Below are 19,220 nucleotides of genomic sequence, written 5' to 3'. Positions count from 1 at the left end.
GATGCCTGGTACCTTCAGTACCTGGCCCAAACTGCAGCTTAACCTTAGCTGCTTCTGGGATGAGATGGACCATCTGATTCCACCTCCCAACAGGATTCCAGAATGTCCTCTTGTCCTAACGTCCAAGCATACTTGTCCGCGCCTATACTTAAATAGGCAGCCGAACTCGACCTCTGACGGAGTGGGATTCCTTGTCCACTCCCACCTAGGTAAAAGGAGCATTCCATCTCCTTTGTTCCAGAAAACCAGAGTCAGGTCCTCCTGACTGTCCACAGCTGGGCTCTCTTGACTGTTCTCCGCCCGTGGAACGTCTTCCAGGGGCTTCAGCCTTGCGGGCCCCGGGGTGTCCCCCGCTTCCACAGCCAGTGGATCCTCACAAACCACAAAGGCAGCTGCACCGAGTGGAGATACACAACCACTCTCCTAGCACAGGGCAGGAATACACATCCACCCTCCTAGCACAGGGCAGGAATACACATCCACCCTCTTAGCACAGACACAGAGTGGGATTCCACATCCACTCTCTAAGTACTGACCAGAGTGAGAATCCACCAGTACCGAGACACACATATAAACACACGGTGGAACCAAAACAGAGACAGACACAGACTGACAAATGCGGCACCGCTCACACAGAAACACTCAGACAAACATCTAATTCACCTCCAAGGGGTCTTCGGAGTCTGGGGTGGTTGCGAAGATCCCGGACGAGCCCCATTTAAAAGATCCCATGCAGAGCGACCCTTACTCAAGTCTTGGAAAATCACGGACCCCAGACACAGAGAGACCATTTTGGATGTAATAAGCAAAGGCGAGGTTTATTACAGAGACTTATTACACAGATCTCCGGGCCGACACGTTTCTCGCGCAGGAGACAGAGGTGTCGACCCTGAAACTCAAAAGTCAGGGGTTTATATAGGGAAAGCTAGGGGTTTTGGCGAGGTTACACACAATTGGCTCATTCAAACATAGCAGTGAGAACAAAGCAGAAGAGTACCTGCTAGAAGTCAGGGGCTTATCAGGGTCTGGATGACATCTGGTTAAAGTATGGCCCTGAGTAAACTGGGGGGATGTCTTCTTGTCGGATGGCCCATGAATCAGTTCTGATAGCCTGGGCTGGATCCTGCATTCCTTTTCTTTATCTTTATGGCCTGCTATTCCTGGTGGCAGGGCTTAGCCCTGAGTCTGTGGCTTTTGGGGCTTACTCTTTTAGTATTATATTTTTAAACCTTAAATTCGTATAATTTTCCTTTCACTGGGAAATCTTGGTCTTAAACTCTTGTCTTTTAGCTTCCCTCAGCTTTCTCTTGAGGGCAGTCAGAATCCTCTGTATTTCCCAAAATCTTTCTTCTTTAGATAAGTCCTATATCCCACGCTGCAGATCTCGATATAAACAGTTCAAAAGGAACTCCTGTCTCCTGATCTCTTCCTTGATGCCTGCTTGGGTCTCTGGCAGTGTTGGCATTGTGGCCATGTTGGACCAACGCAGAGGTCTTGTTACTTGTTTCGGGACCATGGTACCAAAGAGCTCTTGCACATGTGTGAAAAGCACATACAGGACCCGATTGCTGATCTGGACAGTTGGCCTCAGCACTAGAGAGATGTTCTGGATGTTCATCTTGGTTTCTATCTCCTTGGCAATGATGTGGTCCATGTGCACAATGAGCCAGGAAAGCAGAAGATGGTTATACTCCGGCAGTTAGGGAACTCCTGCACTTTCTCCGTCTCTGTGGTCCTCTGACAAGCCTCTTCAAATCGGGGCATAAGCTCTCTGGTAAGCAAATTCTCTGGAAGGTCTCGCAAATACTGCTTCAGCAAGCTGGCTACAGTGTTAGGTTCATATTCTTCCAAGTTTGGAGACTCCTCTCGGTCATAGGCTGCTCATCTACCTTTGATTTGATTCCTGACACTTCGTAGATGCCTTCCCACTTCATGCCGTGCTGCTACATGTAGTCCACGCACTCTCGGAAGACAGCTGGCAGCCGGATGCCGACGTACATCATGGTCCTCTCTACTGCATCGGCAAAGGGAATGCCAAAAATGGGTCTCAGACTTGGGGCGTCTGTCTGTGGCACCTCTGACTACTGAGTTGGCTTCTTCTTTTTCTTCTTCTCCTTCCAATCTTTAACAGCATTGGCTGCTGTCAAGTCTTTACATTTCTTTTCTTTATGCTTTTCCTCTTTATGCTTTTCTTCTTTGGGCTTTTCTTTGATTTTAAAATCCTTTTTCTTCTTTTTAGTGCAGCTGGGCTTTTTGAACACATGGATTCCCTTGGACCTCTTCATCTTGGAAGGACTTTCAGCTTCATCTCCAGAGCTGTCTTCCTAGAAGGCAGCTTAGCATTCAGTCCTTATCTCCTTTTCCTTAAATTTTCCTTTTTTCTTTCCATTGTCTTTCTCATCATCAGGACGCTCGTGGAGGATGTCATGGGGAGGCGAAGGCTCACCAGTCCGGTACAATCCAGGAAACTTTGTAGGGCTGATCTCCTCGAAGTTGAGAATCCAGGTCAGCCCGCTGCCTTGCTCGGCCCGGAGGTGTTCACTAGGGCTGCTGTTGGAGTGCAGGAAGGACTCGTTCATGCTGAAGCCCTGAGGAGGAAGGGAAGTGGTCTTCTGTTACCTATCCATTCCATCAGTGCCTGCAGCCGAGCGCCAATCTGTTCTGCTGAAGCCGCTGCCTCCTGTGCTGTCCCCCTGGCTGACCGCAGGAACCCCATTCCCACCCTGCCCAGCCTTTGCCTGTTTACACCAATTTTTGATCAGTGATGGGCTACCCATTTTGAGCTCTTATTTCTGAAGAACATTTTTTGGTAAGTGTTATTGAAACATGTGTTTTGTGAAACACACTTTTACCACTATTGTAACTTGTTTCACTATTACTTCACAAGGTATGGTCAGAGGTGAAATCAGTAGGAACTTTTGTAACGCCAAACTAAAGCCCATCTGATATATGAGGATGTTAGCTTCCAACAGAAGCTCTTCACCTGTGTCTTTGTGATGAATCTTTAAGGTTGTCAGACTTTTAAATGTTATGCCTCTTATCAAGACATCATGTGTCCATAGCTCCAGGAAGCAGACATCGTCATGTAATCTCAAGGATAGAAATGACATATGTATCTCTAGAGGGATGTTAATGTTCGTGATGTAAAAACCTTTCTTACCTTTAAGACAGATGCTGTAATAAGCATGTATTCTTCATTCCAGCCACTGTGTTGTTCACTGTCAAGCCTACACCTCAGGGACCAGTGTGATTCTTTACGTAAATTTCGAATATGTGATCTGATTCTTGTCCTTTCTCTGCAATTATGGATAACATATCCTGTGTGGGATAAGGATAAGCTTGTATTAATAGAGATCCACATCTGAAGCACAAATATATATTTTATTGTGGTCCTGAGCAAGGACAGTTTTGGGTGCACAGCAATAACTGAGAGGAATAAAGAAGTCATTGAACTTTTTTCTGTTTTAGCTTACAAATACATTTTCTTCCCTAATCCATTTTTCCCCAATTTGTAACATCACAGTTTTGTTTGGACTCCTGTTCCCCAAAGCATTTTCGTGAATAGTCCTTTATTGCTTTCTGTTTCCTTCTATGAATATCTTTCTGAAGCACGGAATTCTAAGTAAATATTGGGATATTTCCCCTCTAGAGATCAAATTGGTATTTTACTTCCTGTCTGTCCTGGCCTCTATTATGTATAAATATTATTTCCCTACTTCTAACACTTTAATTTCGTTTTCTCTGACTTCTTTTTTTTTTCTTTTTTCCGGAGCTGGGAACCGAACCCAGGACCTTGCACTTGCTAGGCAAGTGCTCTACCACTGAGCTAAATCCCCAACCCTTTCTGTGACTTCATATTTTTAACTATGTCTAAAGATGCCGTCACATTTAAGAACCCAAGTATTTGTCAATTATTCTTCCATGATTTTATTCTGTAAAAATGACTACCATACACAGATTTATTCCATATTTTCTCTATTTTCAATTGATTACATGATTAAAAACATGGTTACCAGAAAACTCTGCCTGAAATACCTAAGAAATGGGCAGTAAAGCTCATGTGTCTGACAAGATAAATTGGTTCACACAAAGAATTAATTCCTAGCTCAGCTATAGTGCTAAATTAGATGTGGACAGTAAATATATATTTCCAAAGAAGTTTAGTAAGTAGTTTAAAATAGAATAAGCCATATTAGGCAGCATTTAAATCTAGTCCACTATAATAAAAGATGTTAGTATATAGCAAAAAATATAAGGTATACATCTACTTCATTGATAAAGTAAAGTAAAAGTCTACAGATATTAATTATAAAAGATTGAGTAATCTCAGAGGCCATGCTATTAAGGGATCGACTCCAGAATAATATGGAGTCATAAAGAAGCTGGAAGACTGTACAGTCTGGTTATCAGAGGTGTACTTCCCTAGACCCATTTCCCCCAAGAAGCTGGTGGGTTAGGATCTTTGATGCAATCACTGTAAAACGTGGGAATACTATTTCTTTTAATTTTGTATTTTGGATTTCTTTCAATTACATGACTCAAACTTCAGTGCAAATTATTCCTATTTTACAAGGATCTTACTTTCATGTATAGGTCATATAAACATTAATCTGTTTAATTAAATGAAGGTGCTGTAGAAACACAAAATGATACTCACAAGTTTTGGAGTAGGCAACTTTGTTTTTCTTGTGGTGGATTAATAGATGTTACTCTTGGGTTAGTATATACGTTGCCTTTGTGTTTTTGTGAATCTATGGAAGAAGGGAAATCATTGCTGTAACTGAACTCATTTAGTCTTCATTTAGCCCTAGCGTACCCTTTTCCTTTTACCACCTGCATGCCTTATGCAATATCACTAATACACAGAAAATAACTAATTAATATTATAACATTTATAATAATCTTGCTTCATAAGGCACTTGATATACAGTTCTATATGGTCCATTCTTCATGTATAAAGAGTAAGTTATTGTGTTTGCCTTGAAAGCTATGCTTATAGGAATTAGAATCAAACAGTCATATAATACCAATCTTTACATCCCTTTGTGTGACTTTCTGACTGCCGTGGACAACAGTAAAGTACCAGCAGTATCTGTACTTCACAACACAATTTGTCTAACTGCACTTCTGTTATATTCTTTGGGTTTCTCCACTGATCTGTGAGCTCAAATCTGAGACCGTAGTGTCTATGACAAACATTTGGGTTTATTATGCTATATTTTCAGATTTTCGTAAGAGACTAGGATGGTGGCACATGCCTTTATTTCTAGATCTCAGAAAGCAGAGCCAAGAGGATCTCTGTAAATTTGATTTCAGTTTGGTTCACTGATCATGACAACCAGAGCTGTTACATAGAGAAAATCCAATTTGCTATTGAGTTGCTATTTTCTTACATAAATTTATGAGAAAGGAGAAAGAGTAACACTCCTCCATTGTTGGTGGGATTGCAGACTGGTACAACCATTCTGGAAATCAGTCTGGAGGTTCCTCAGAAAATTGGAAATTGAACTACCTAAGGACCCAGCTATACATCTCTTAGGCATATATCAAAAAGATGCTCCAACATACAACAAAGACACATGCTCCACTATGTTCATACCAGCCTTATTTATAGTAGCCAGAAACTGGAAAGAACCCAGATGCCCTTCAACAGAGGAATGGATACAGGAAATATGGTACATCTACACAATGGAATATTACTCAGCTATCAAAAACAATGACTTTATGAAATTCATAGGCAAATGAAGGGAACTGGAAAATATCATCCTGAGTGAGGTAACCCAATCACAGAAAAACACACATTGTATGAACTCATTGATAAGTGGCTATTAGCCCAAATGCTTGAATTACCCTAGATACACAACACATGAAACTCAAGACGGATGACCAAAATGCGAATGCTTCACTCCTTCTTTAAAAGGGGAACAAGAATACCCTTGGCAGGGAATAGGGAGGCAATGATTAAAACAGAGGCAGAAGGAACACCCATTCAGAGCCTGCCCCACATGTGGCCCATACATATACAGCCACCCAATTAGAGAAGATGGATGAAGCAAAGAAGTGCAGGCCAACAGGAACCAGATGTTGATCTCTCCTGAGAGACACAGCCAGAATACAGCAAATACAGAGGCAAATGCCAGCAGCAAAGCACTGATCTGAGAACGGGACTCCCGTTGAAGGAATCAGAGAAAGGACTGGAAGAGCTTGTAGGGGCTCGAGACCACATATGAACAACAATGCCAACTAACCAGAGCTTCCAGGGACTAAGCCACTTCCCAAAAATTATACATGGACTGAGCCTGGACTCTAACCTCATAAGTGGCAATGAATATCCTAGTAAGAGCACCAGTGGAAGGGGAAGCCCTTGGTCCTGCCAAGACTGAACCCTCAGTGAACGTGATTATTGGGGGGAGGGTGGTAATGTGGGGGAGGATGTGGAGGGGAACACATATAGAAGGGGAGTGGAAGGGGTTGGGGAATGTTGGCCCGGAAACCGGGAAAGGGAATAACATCCGAAATGTAAATAAGAAACACTCAAGTTAATAAATTTAAAAAGAAATGTAAATAAGAAATACTCAAGTTAATAAGGATGGAAAAATGTTAAGAATCAATATATCACTGTAAGTATCATTTCTTTACATATTCTTAATTTCTTAATCTCATTTCTGTGTTTAACCTCTTGCACAAACTCAGTACCAGTGGAAAGAGGTACTAAAATTTGGAAGCAAATTCTAACAATAGGATAATATTTATAATGCACAGGTGTAATTTTCCCTCACATGGTAAATCCTTCATGGCTGTTTGTTATAAATCATATTTTCAGTGCTCAATGATTTAACTTTAAGTTCTGGGAGTAGAACAACCTATAACGCCCTCATAGGAAAGAGGAGCAGCTGGACTGTTCGGCATTGTATTATAACCAGGAGTGCATGTTCTCCCAATGGGGCAGCTGCTAAGTCCATGTTCGATTTCCTTTATGTTTCCATTATTTGTTGCATTATTCTGGGAACATGAGGACTTTCCTCCAGGAGGATGACATAGTGATGTTCCATGTCACACTGCAGCCAAGTCCTCTCCAAAATCTCTTGGAGAATTTTCGATCATAAATTCTACTAGAGAAATCTATGAAAAAACAGGGCAAACACAGGTTGCAACACAGGGCAAAAACATGGTTGCAAAATCACATTTTACGTCTTAGTCTTGGATGCTAAAAATATGCCGTTCAAAATTCTGAGAAAAATTTAGCTGTTAGAAATAGGGGCAGGCTTTTTGTCAGAAATTTAAAAGATTGTGAGATCAGATGTTCAAGTGAGATCATCACAGTGCAATGTTACATAAGAGAATGATTTCCAGTTTTTACATTGTGATGGCCAGTATGTGATACATACTGTACACTGAAATAGCTTTGGTTACATTTTACACATATATGTGTGAACATGATTATAAGGCTGCTTATAGAAAGGCAGAGCTAAGGAGGGAAGATGGCCTATGAATGTGGGTACCATCCCATTGAAAGTTCCCATGGGCTGTGTAAAAAGTAAGAGACAGGCAAACCCATCTGAGAAGTGAAATTCATGTGTCTCAGTGCAGTGCAATGTTAACAGCTGCTTCAATATATCACTGTAGGTGCCATTTCTTCACATATCTTTAGTTAATTACTTAATCTTAATACAGTGATGACTCAGTGCAGATGCAATGGTAACATCTTGATTTTATGATTCATTATATTGGGAGGTCTTTGAAATAAGATCTACTGGGAGGAAATGGGGTAATTATGTATCTTCAATGGCAGGTACTTTGGAACCCTGTCTTCTCCTGATCTTTGATTCTTCTACACAATATAAGAAATATTATTGTTTCTCAGTTGAGTTGTTTTACAGTATGTTCCTTACAGTTCCAAGGACAATTGGTCAATTAATAATGGATCAGAACCTCAAATACTTAGAGTCAAAATAACCATTTATCACTGTACTGCATAAGATTTGGTAGTATATTATAGTACTTGAAAGATGACTAACATAGAAAATTATACAAAATAATTTCTCTTAACCAATCAAAACCAGCATCCTGAGGACAATGGTATTTTACTCACATTAATCAGGGATTCTTAAGGATCACATCTGATAAAAAAAAATCCAAATTGCATTGCCTTTTTTAGTTGGGGAAATCACCTTGAAAACAAGTAGAATTTCACACATTCTACACTGAATATGTCAGAATTAAGTCTTGACTGCTGAACCAATACTTAGATTTTGTATCATTTCACAGCATTTGTTCTCACTGGGTTAGTGTTAGGATATTCTCAGTGACAAAGACAAAAGACTGAGTCACTGAGCTCAAATACCCATTTCTATTTTACTTAAAATGCACCAATGATTCCTTCCCTCCAGAAGAACACCTTTCAAAGCTGTACTTACTTTACAAAATGAAACAAAACAAAAACCAAAACAATCAACAACAACAACAACAACAACAACAACAACAACAACAACAAAATAACCAAGATTCTCAGGGATTTCCTGTTTTCCTGTCTCATTGTAAAGGCTTATCAATGCTAGGCATAAAGTTCTTATCTAATTATCCTTTTGCCAATATCATTTGTCACTCCATTATTGCAGGAGCTGGGCACAAATAAGAGACATGGGGCTAACCCAACAGATAGGTGGTAAGAAGACATTTCATTAACAGAACAGTTACGTTTAATTTCATATAATATACAAAAAAGTTGCCTCAGAAGAGCCGCATTTTCAGGTGGCATTTTATCTAAAAGACTGAACACAGAGACAGTTATTTTAAAACAAGTATACTCGATTTGTAAATATGAAGGAAGGGAAAAGAGTAATCATATTGTATGCAGGATGCACTGTAAATAAAATGAAAGAGTTTGTACTCAAATTATTGCTTGAAATATTTACCCAATTCAGAAAAAAGACAAATCTAATTGGAATATGAAAGTAAGATTATAAGCCTGGGCTACTGTGATTCCCACTGTAACTCACACTCTTTTGAAACTGTCTTCCATGTCTGTGAACAATTGAAAGCTTTTGCTGTCTGTCAGTGTTCTTAGTAAATGTTTCTGTGATATATAATTTCTAATGTGTGTAAGCAAATGTTACTTCTATTTTGTTGAGGTTGTTCACAGTTTCCAACAATTACCTCTGCACTGCAGCTAATTTCTCTTCATCATTGACCTTTTCAGGTACAGCAATCCACTCATCATACAGTTTTGAAGTCATTAGACTTCCCTTGAGGTTTTAGAGGAAGTCCTTATAAAGACAGGAATAATATTTTTGTGGAAAAAATTAAACATGGAAATTATTCAAAGTACATTCACCTGTAAATTTCAGTTTAGTTCCAACTTTCTTCACAGTTCCCCAAATTTGCCCTAGTTAGAATGTTCCATGATATGTGGGCCCAGTAAGTTTTATCTATTTAAGCTAGAGACCAAAGAGTACATTTTCAGATTTACTTGGACTATAGAAAAATCTTTTCTTAGCTCAGCATGGCTCTAGTGGACAGCTGAGCAAACTTGCACATATAAGCAATTAATACTCCAGTTAAAATACTATTTTTAAATGATAGAAAAATACAATTATGATACCCACAATAAAGACAACCATAGGAAGTTATTATCGAATTTCTCAGGAGCAGAAAGCCATATCTGGTATTGGAAGCATGGGGGCACATGTCTTCATGGTTCTTAGAGAATGCCCTGCCCCTATTTCTTTAAACAAGTGTAACTCCTAACTCTATTATAATTATTTAACTTAATCTTCACAGATAATATACCCTTACCCATCAAAAAAGATTCTCTGAAATGGATGGAGACTATTACTGAAAACCACAGCTAGTCAAGGTACAAAGAACAAACTATCCTGTGACTCTGAGCCCCAGTTTATATATATATATATATATATATATATATATATATATATATATATATATATATACACATAATAACTCCTGAACTGTTTGCTCTGAGCATAGGTTGAGACAGTCAGAAAAATTGTACACAAGAGGATAGGGACATTCGCTTTGAGATTTGGTCTCCTAGAAATGAGGGGAGGTTTCACTTTTGACAGTTCAACAATCACATTGCTTAAACAATTTCTGAACATCATCCATGTTATTAACACTAACAGAGGAGACTTTGAGCATATACGATTTCTCTCATACATATCTACTGTCATTCAAGGGAATGCAAAATGAAGACAACTACTCCCATAGACTCAGAGGAATCCTGAGGTGGATGATGGAAAGACATTCCCTACCTTAAAGATCCACGCCACTACATTAACTGATTGCTTGTTTATATCCACCTCCTCTTCCGAATCCAATTTGTCCTTTACTGTTTGGCACAATGTTATACTCGGAGATTCTAAAAAGACACCCGTGGTTGTGGGCCTTTTCTTTTTTAGTAGGTACAGCATGTCATGAGAAGATGATAGAGAAATACCTGTCAGGCTTCACACACCACAGACTACTATTTGCTCCTTGAGAACCAGACCAATGGTGTGCACGGGTGCAATGCACGTGCTGGCATGGACACTGACGACCTAAAGCTGGTTTTGTGCCTCAATCTTTTGTTCTACACATCCCACCCTAATATTATCCCTTAAAGATCAGGCAACATTTCTTTATAACAGATTTTCCAAAATAGTTAAGGGATTAAATCCAACTTTTCCAATAGATGGTTTCTGAATAGCCCTCTCTCATCTTCCTACTGGAAAGCCAATGATTTGAGACACAATTTTTACTCCACATGGTGATAGAAGTGAAGGGGTCAGGTATTTAAGAAGCAAGATTTTGTCTTAGGAGAGCCAGAGGAACACCATTTGAGACATACCAGAATTGCTGCGGGCAGGATGCCATCCTGACAAATGGAACTGAATTCTCTTCCAAACAGTTTTCTTCCCTTTTTAAATGGTGGGGTGGTGCATACTTGGTCCTGGTGGGGCACAGAGCCCCTGTTCAACTGCGATGTTATAGAAGTTCTTTGTTTCTTAAAAGTTTTTTTCCTTCATATCTGAGCAGGAGTTGAGATCATTACATGGGATAGTGTAATTTACAAACATCTTTTACAACACCAACTATCAATTGCAAAATGTCCCTATTATAATGGGTTAATCATCCTGCTGTGCTTATGTAACCTTCTTCTCATATGCCCTACACTGTTATTAATCTTAGTGATGTCTCTAAGACATGGTCTTGTGTTCTGTAGTGGGAATTCTCACAAGATGATGCTGTCTAACTCCATACTGTATCATGAAATACTAGATACATTGATTGAACAAGCTCCCTGAACTATGTATAGGCTGTTGCTTCAATAATTACATCCATTTTCATAGCCACCCTTACTTTTATTCTCATTTAAAAAATTTCTATTTTTTCAAATGTCATAATGAAGGTCTTTTCATCCTTACTTTTCTTGTTCAGCATTTTGAAGAACCACTGTTAAGTTTATTTCAGCAGCAGCATGTCCCCCTTATGAGAAAATATACATGACTATACACTATAGTGTCAGTTCAGAGCTGAAATTAAGTTTCTTTTTTGCTTCTGAGTTTTCTTTTAGAATATTGGACTATAATACAATTTTAAATATGTTACTTAAAACAAATAAATTAAAAGTAAACAAATGAGTCATATAACACAATATAAAATAGTCTTCATCACTGAAAAACATACTGTCTGCCTGGCTAGCTAGTGCAAAATTATGAGGCCTGAAATCACAAGTAATATTAGATAGATGGACAAAGATGTGTGTGTGTGTGTGTGTGTGTGTGTGTGTGTGTGTGTGTGCATGCATGTGTGTGTGTGTTTATATATATGTAAACCAAAACACATATCAAAATTTTTGACTCCGAATTGTTTCTGTCTAAAGAATATACATGGACAAAAACTGAAGCAGAGACTGAAAAGACCATCCAAAGATTGCCTCGACATCTGATCTATCCCATCCATAGACACCAAACCATGACAGTGTTGATGATGAAATGATATGCTTGCATACAGGAACCTGACAGGGTTGTCCTCTGAGAGGGTCTACCAGCTTCTGACTGAGACAGATGCAGATACACTCTGCCAACCACATGACTGAGTCCTGGGACCCCAATGAAAAAGTTAGGGGACGGAATGAAGGAAGAGAGAGGGATAGCAACCCCATAGGAAGAACAATAATATTAATTAACTTGACCCCTCAGAGCTCCCAGGGTCTTAGTCAACAACCCAAGAGCATACATTGCCAGTCTGCAATCCCTGCTACATAAGTAAGAGATGGCTGTCTTGTCTAGCCTCAGTGGGAAGGGATGTTCTTGTTCCTGTGGAGGCTTGATGCCCCAAAGAAGAGGGATACTTGAAGGGTAAGGTGGGAGTAGGTAGGTTGGTGGGGGAGCACCCTCTTAGAGGCAAAGGGGAAGAGGGATGTGGTGGGGTATTCTTGGTAGGGGGACCAGGAATGGGACAACATTTCAAATGTAAATAAAATTAATAAAAATAAAAAAGCAAAGTTTAAAAGAAATCAGAGGTATAAGTGGGAGGTTTTCAGGAAAGGAGAATAAGGAGAAATAATTATAGTATTCCATCATTTGAAAAAATAATTAAAACGTCCCAGTCTATCAATATTAGGGGCATTTCGAATCTAGATATAGGTCTAAAAGTTATTTGTTATATGATTTGAAATGAGATTAGAGACTGGGCTACAAGCCTAAGGTGATTTCTAGTCAAACCTGCAAAAGATTTTCTTCAATACCATACATCTTGTTTTTCTATGTAGATTTCATTGCAATAGATTGTCAAAATATAGTTCATAAGTAATTTTGTGCTCTAATCACGAAACCACTTAATGGGAACATATCACGATTCATGTCTTAGACCTGCTTATTCTAATGGGACAAAAATGTGTGTACAGAGTGTTTTGGCATACCAGTTTATGGCAAATATCTGCCTCGGAAAAATGAAATGTTCTCCCTATAACCAAGATTAGTCTTTACATCGGAATTTAGAGTACTCTTAACATGGACCTGAAACATACTGCTTTAGTGTGTTTTTTATTACAGTGTCCCTTTCCTAAGCAAGAAAATGATAGTATGCTGCGATATTTTATGACAAATTAAAATAGGAACTAAGACAAGCCACCTGAAGGAAGATGACAGACTCAATTTTTTGCTGCTGGCTGCTTGCTGAGCTTCTGAGTTTCAAGATGAATTTCCCATGTACATGAGCGTTTAGATATTTCATGATTACCCCAGGTAGGGAAGGAAAGCTGTAAAATTTCTTAAGTCCTGTGAACTGAAGTTCCTTTGAATATTTATCATTCTAATGTCATGCGGATACTCATACCCTATGAGGAAAAAAAAAACATGAATTGTAACTACTGTAACTGAATATAGGAAACCCTTCTGATACAATTTAGAATGCTTTGTTGTATTTCTTCTCCTCGTCCTCCCCCTCCCCCTCCTTCTCTCCTCCTTCTCCTTCTTCAGGATAATGTAGACTGTACATACTAGAACATTACATCCCTTACAGGAATACTATAATAAATTAAGCTGAGAACTCTAAAAATAATGAGGAGAAAATTTTCAGTGTATCACTTTGTTTTGAGAATATAGACCTAAGAATGCACTGTGTAGGGGGACTTTTGCTGTATTCTTCTCTAACCCTTTTAAGACAGGCCTGTTGGAGAATTAATACCAATAATATTTTTACATCATAAGAATCCTACTTCACTGGGGTTAGGGATTTAGCTCAGTGTTAGAGTGCTTGCCTAGCCAGCGCAAGGCCCTGGTTTCAGTCCCCAGCACGGAAAAAAAAAAAAAGAACCCTACTTCACTCCTCTAGCTTCATATTAACCAATTTAAATATTTCACACTGCATACGTAAAATAAAATATGAGCACTAACTGTCTTCACAAAGATAATTGTGATATCTTATATTAGCAACTTAAAAGCACAATGAAAATCTAGATCAAAAATAAGAAAACACACTAAAGAGAAGCAGACAACAGGAAATAATATTAAGTCTGAAATCAATTAGAAACAGAATCCATAAAACCAAGATCCTGTTCTTTGAGATAATCAACAAGATACATAAACCTAAACTAACTAAAAGTCTCAGAAATAGTATGCAAATAAACAAAATCAGAAATGAAAAGGGAGACATAGTGGAAATTGAAGAAATTAAAAAAAATCATCATGTTTTACTACAAAAGACTATAGTTCACAAAGCTTGAAAATCTATATGAAATGGATGATTTTCTACACAGATACCACATACCAAAGTTAAATCAAGATCAGATAAACTAATCAGTCCCATAACCCCTAAGGAACTAAAAGAATTCATTAAAAACAACCAAAAACAAAAACAGTAACAAAAAGACTAGGGCACGATGCATAATTCAGTGCACAATTCTACCAGACTTTCAAATAAGAGCTAATACCAAAACTCCTTAAACTATTCTCAAAATAGAAACAGAACTACAGATCTTGCTGGTGAGATTGTAGAGAAACGGGAATGCTCCTCCATTGCTGGTGGGATGGCAAACTACCACCACTATGGAAACCAATCTGGCTGTTCCTTAGCAAACAGGAAATAGTTGTACCTGAAGACGCTGATATACAGGTCCTCGGCATATAGCCAAAAGATGCTCCACAGTACCACAAAGATGCAAGCTCCACTATGTTAATAGCAGCCATATTTGTAATAAGCAACCCTGATATTCTTCAACCAAAGAATGGATTCAGAAAATATGGTTTATTTACACAATGGAATACTATTCAGCTACTAAAAATAAAAGACATCATTAAATTTGCAGGCAATTGCATAGATCTAGAAAATATTCTGAGTGAGCTAACCCAGAGTCCAAAGGACATGAATGGTATATCTTCATTATTCAGTGACACTACACAAAATATACAGAATATCCATGACACTAAAAGTTAAACCATAAGGAAAGCCTAAGTAACAATGCTTCAATCCCAGTTAGCAAAAGGAAATAAATAACTATGGGAGGCAGAGGAAAGGAGAGATATGTGTGAGAGTGGAATGGGAAGAGAACAGGTCAGGATCAGGTATGGGAGAGACATGAGAGAGGACAAGGGACCCAAGAGAATGAATGGAAATATACAGCACTCGGGGTTGGTGGGAACCTCTAGAATATCCCAGAGACATTGGATAGGGGTGCTCCCAAGACTCAGGGTAGGAAATTTTCCCCAAACGCAAAATCACACAGATGTAAAATTTGAAGAGAGACCACCTTTTTAAATCAGACAGGACACCTGTGGGTGGATAGGGACACTAACACACCTACAAAACTTTCAACCTCAAATTGCTCCTGTCTAAAAGAAATGCAGGACAAAAATGGAATAGAGTCTGAAGCAGTGACCAGTTAGTGACAGGCTCAACTTGGGATTCATCCCATTATTAGGTATCAATCCCAAATATTATTACTGATGCAATGTTGTGCTTGCAGCCAGTAGCCTAGCTTGGCTGTCCTCTGAGAGGCCCTGCAAGCAGCTGACTAAAACAGATATAGATATTACATCTAACCATTGGACTGAGGTCAACAAGCCCTGTGGAAAAGTTGGGAGAACTGAAAGAACTGAAAGGATTGGAAACATCATAGAAAGACCAGCAATATCAATCTGAACGCCTGGGAGCTATCAGAGACTGAGCCACCAATCAAAGAGCATACATGGGCTGTTCAGAGGCCACAGACACCTATGTACGAGAATGTTTTCTTATCTGGCATTAGTGGGACAGCATGCCCTTAAATCTGCAGAGAGTTATGTCACTGGTATGAAGGTCAACTTTATGGGTTAGAGCTTCAAAATTTCAGTAGCTTTTAAAAGATCAGCTTTGCCAGAATACTTTGTGATCTCAAATTTTTAGTTCTTATTCAAACTTTTCTGATAATTTTATTACTATTATTTATTTGCTAATAATCCGGTGAGAAATAAAATAAGGCAACAAACAGAATAGCTGTAATTAAGTCAGGTTGTCTCCAGAAATCAGAATATGATTTCATATTCAGTTGCAAAATTATTGGTCATAGGAGATGTGCACTGAATATTTTACATGGATTCAGAGAAAGGGCTATATTTCTACTATTCATTACAACGCAATCTACATAATTTGGAATAAATAAAAAAGTGAAGATTTTACATTTTAGATTTAAACTTGTTTCTCTGAGTAAGTCTTTCGCTCACATATATACCTGATCACCATTTTAGACTTGGTGTCTGTGCAGGTCAGATGTGGGAATTAGATCCCCTGAAACCGGAGTTATAGACGGTTGTGAGCTACCATGTGAGTGATGGAAACCCTTGAGATATATAGCTAGGAAGAGTTTCTGTTATGATCACCAAATGACTTTTTTAAGTTGTTTTCTCCAGAAACAATATGTCTAGAGTTTTGTTTTGTTTGCCTCATGAGGAAAATTCTGTTTCTGAAACAGAAAGCACAGAAAAATTCCTGTCATTCTAAGGCTGTTGCTTATGAGGTATCAAATTGTTTCTGAATGTTATATTAGTAATTAATTATGATTTAAAAGAATGAAATTATACTTAAGTCATTTTGCTTTAGTGTTTATTCAAGTTTAAGACTAAATAATGAAAATAGTGAGGATTCACCTCCTTAGATTTTCCTGTTATTACCTTGGAATACTCTTGGAGCTTTCCCAGGGCCAGGACAGAACCACAGTTGGTAATCTTCAATGTTCTGGGAGGCAAAAAGAACCAACCACCACAAATAAACTGACATCTGAGTCTTGAAGAGTCTAGCAATTTCCTTTACTTGTCATTTCTAGCTCTTTAGCAGGGAAATTATTTAAACCAGTATTAATGATATTTCTTCTGACCACAGGTTTGAGTAAACAGGACTGATTTCAGGAGAAAATCTTTGGGTACTTGCCTTTCCTCTTGGAGGGAACCTTAATCTACTGATGCACAATAAAATAAGAAGTTGCATTCAGCCATTACCACTAACCAAGACAAATAGTATTTTGAAAATTCTTACATCTGTGCAGACTGTGTGTCGTATATTGAATTTCGATTTAACATGAGCACAGAACCTAGTGTCCACAGAGGCATATACTCATGGTGGCTATAATGAGTTTAGCAAAGTTAACATTCAAAAGATATGATAACTTTGACAAGAGTGAACACAAGAGTCAAAAACAGAGAGTCTTTGAGGGTGCCTAGAAGTGAAAACAGCCTTTGGATTTCATTGAGAGATGTCCAGTCTGTGAAGAAGAAGGACATATGTCTATCCGGGAAAATAGGCCTCATACTGAAAAGAAGTTCTAGAACATAATTACTGCACACAGTGTTTTGGATCCATTTGAAATAATCATCTAAATAGAACATTCTGTTGAGATATTGAGCACCCTCCCGGAGTGGCTCTAACTGGAATTATTATTAATTTTCTTTTCTTGTAGACTCCTGTTTAAAACCAATGACATTGTCCCATAGAGTTTTTAAGTGTTAAACTAGCAGACAAAAAGCACTCAAACAGACACACCACCACTACCCATTTACACCCCAACATACATGGAGAGGGTGATAATGAAACAGAAAAAGAAAGAGATTGAGAGAGAGAGGTAGACAGAGGTAGAGGGGAATAAAGTCAGAGAGGTAGACTGACATGTGGATTCTCATTGTACAAACTCACAAAAGCAATAGACAGGGATGCATAAACACAGATAAACACACACACACACACACACACAGAGCTACAAAGAGATACACATGCACATTTAAAAATAGAAAGACAATATATACACAGATATGTATGCAGAAAAGACATAGAAATGTAGACTCATTTATTAAAGATTTATTAAAAGTTAAAAATAAATACACTAGAACATGTACACTTACACATTCACACAAGAAAAATAAAAACAAGAAGAAATGGGGAAGACTACAGAATTACATACCAAATAGGCAGTATAGTCTAATTAAAGAAAGAAAGAAGGGGTTGGGGATTTAGCTCAGCGGTAGAGCGCTTGCCTAGCGAGCGCAAGGCCCTAGGTTCGGTCCCCAGCTCCGAAAAAAAGAAAAAAAAAAGAAAGAAAGAAAGAAAAAAGAAAGAAACAAAGAAAGAAAGAAAGAAAGAAAGAAAGAAAGAAAGAAAGAAAGAAAGAGAAAATATTCCCTCTAACATTGGCACCCTTTAAATTAGGTGTGAGCATATGACAAATTAATCACAATTTATTACAGTGGATATGTATTATATAGTGAAACTACACATACAGATCAAACCATTGGGCTATGACTTTCATTTCATATAAAACTAGACACGAATTCAAGAAAAAATGTCACTCAAAGAACTATTACTATGTCTTCAATAACTTCTGATTAAAAAGGAGGCATTTGTAAAATATGATTTGTAAATGTATCATGATCAAATTTCATCTGAATTTACACATTTCCACATATGTGAATCTCAAAAGCAAAATTCAATTTTTAACTCAAAATAGATTGAAGGTAACTTACATGCTTTCTTATCACTGGTAGTAACTTGCTGATTATGTCATTCACCACATCAAAGTTTGTTGCTGTTACATACAGAGGCTATAGAATGCACAGAGAGAAAAATGCTATAAAATATCCTGAAAGCTCATGAATACAAAATTAATATGATCTACTCATTATTTACAATTTATAATCTGTAACAACTCCTCTAATGTATAACTCATTTTCTTCGCATAGGTTAAGTCTGGAAGACACGCAGTCTAACATATTTATCTTAGAATTTAGTTCTTGGGTACTGAAAAATAAAACATAACTGTAACAGGTTGTGTATGATAAAGGGTGACTGAGAAGCCATGAGTGCTAAAGCTCAGCATCCTGATTTCTCTTTCATTATGGCAGAATGTAGTCAGGGAGAGCAGAGACGTTTGCTTCCTCTCCATCTGGACTTCCATTATTACAGCCTTACTTCCATGTGCTTCACATGCACAGTTCTAGGAAAATGAGTTTGGGAAGCAGCACAATTATTTTTATAAAAATTAAAATTAGTGAGCACTCTTATCATATCAGGGTTTGTAAATACTTAGATGGCATACAGATATAGAGTGTTGAATTCTTTTATGGTGATAGATCTAGGGATCCAAAATGAATATTTTAGAAACAAGATGCCATTTCTTAACACTCCCAGGAAAAAAACAACGTACTTGTACTATTAGCTCTCTACTGCCTCTCACATTTAGAATCTGCTCCAGAGAC

The 19,220-nt window shown here is 38.2% G+C and overlaps 1 pseudogene; it reads right to left on the bottom strand.

Annotated features, from left to right (window-relative positions):
• Positions 1-790: 790 nt before the first annotated feature.
• LOC134481221 (ralA-binding protein 1-like) overlaps positions 791-19,220 on the bottom strand; it is a 33,012-nt pseudogene continuing 14,582 nt past the window's right edge.

Source organism: Rattus norvegicus, chromosome 12 (assembly GCF_036323735.1).
Source record: "Rattus norvegicus strain BN/NHsdMcwi chromosome 12, GRCr8, whole genome shotgun sequence".
Classification (NCBI taxonomy): Eukaryota; Metazoa; Chordata; class Mammalia; order Rodentia; family Muridae; genus Rattus; species Rattus norvegicus.
This window is presented reverse-complemented; position numbering and strand designations above follow the sequence as displayed.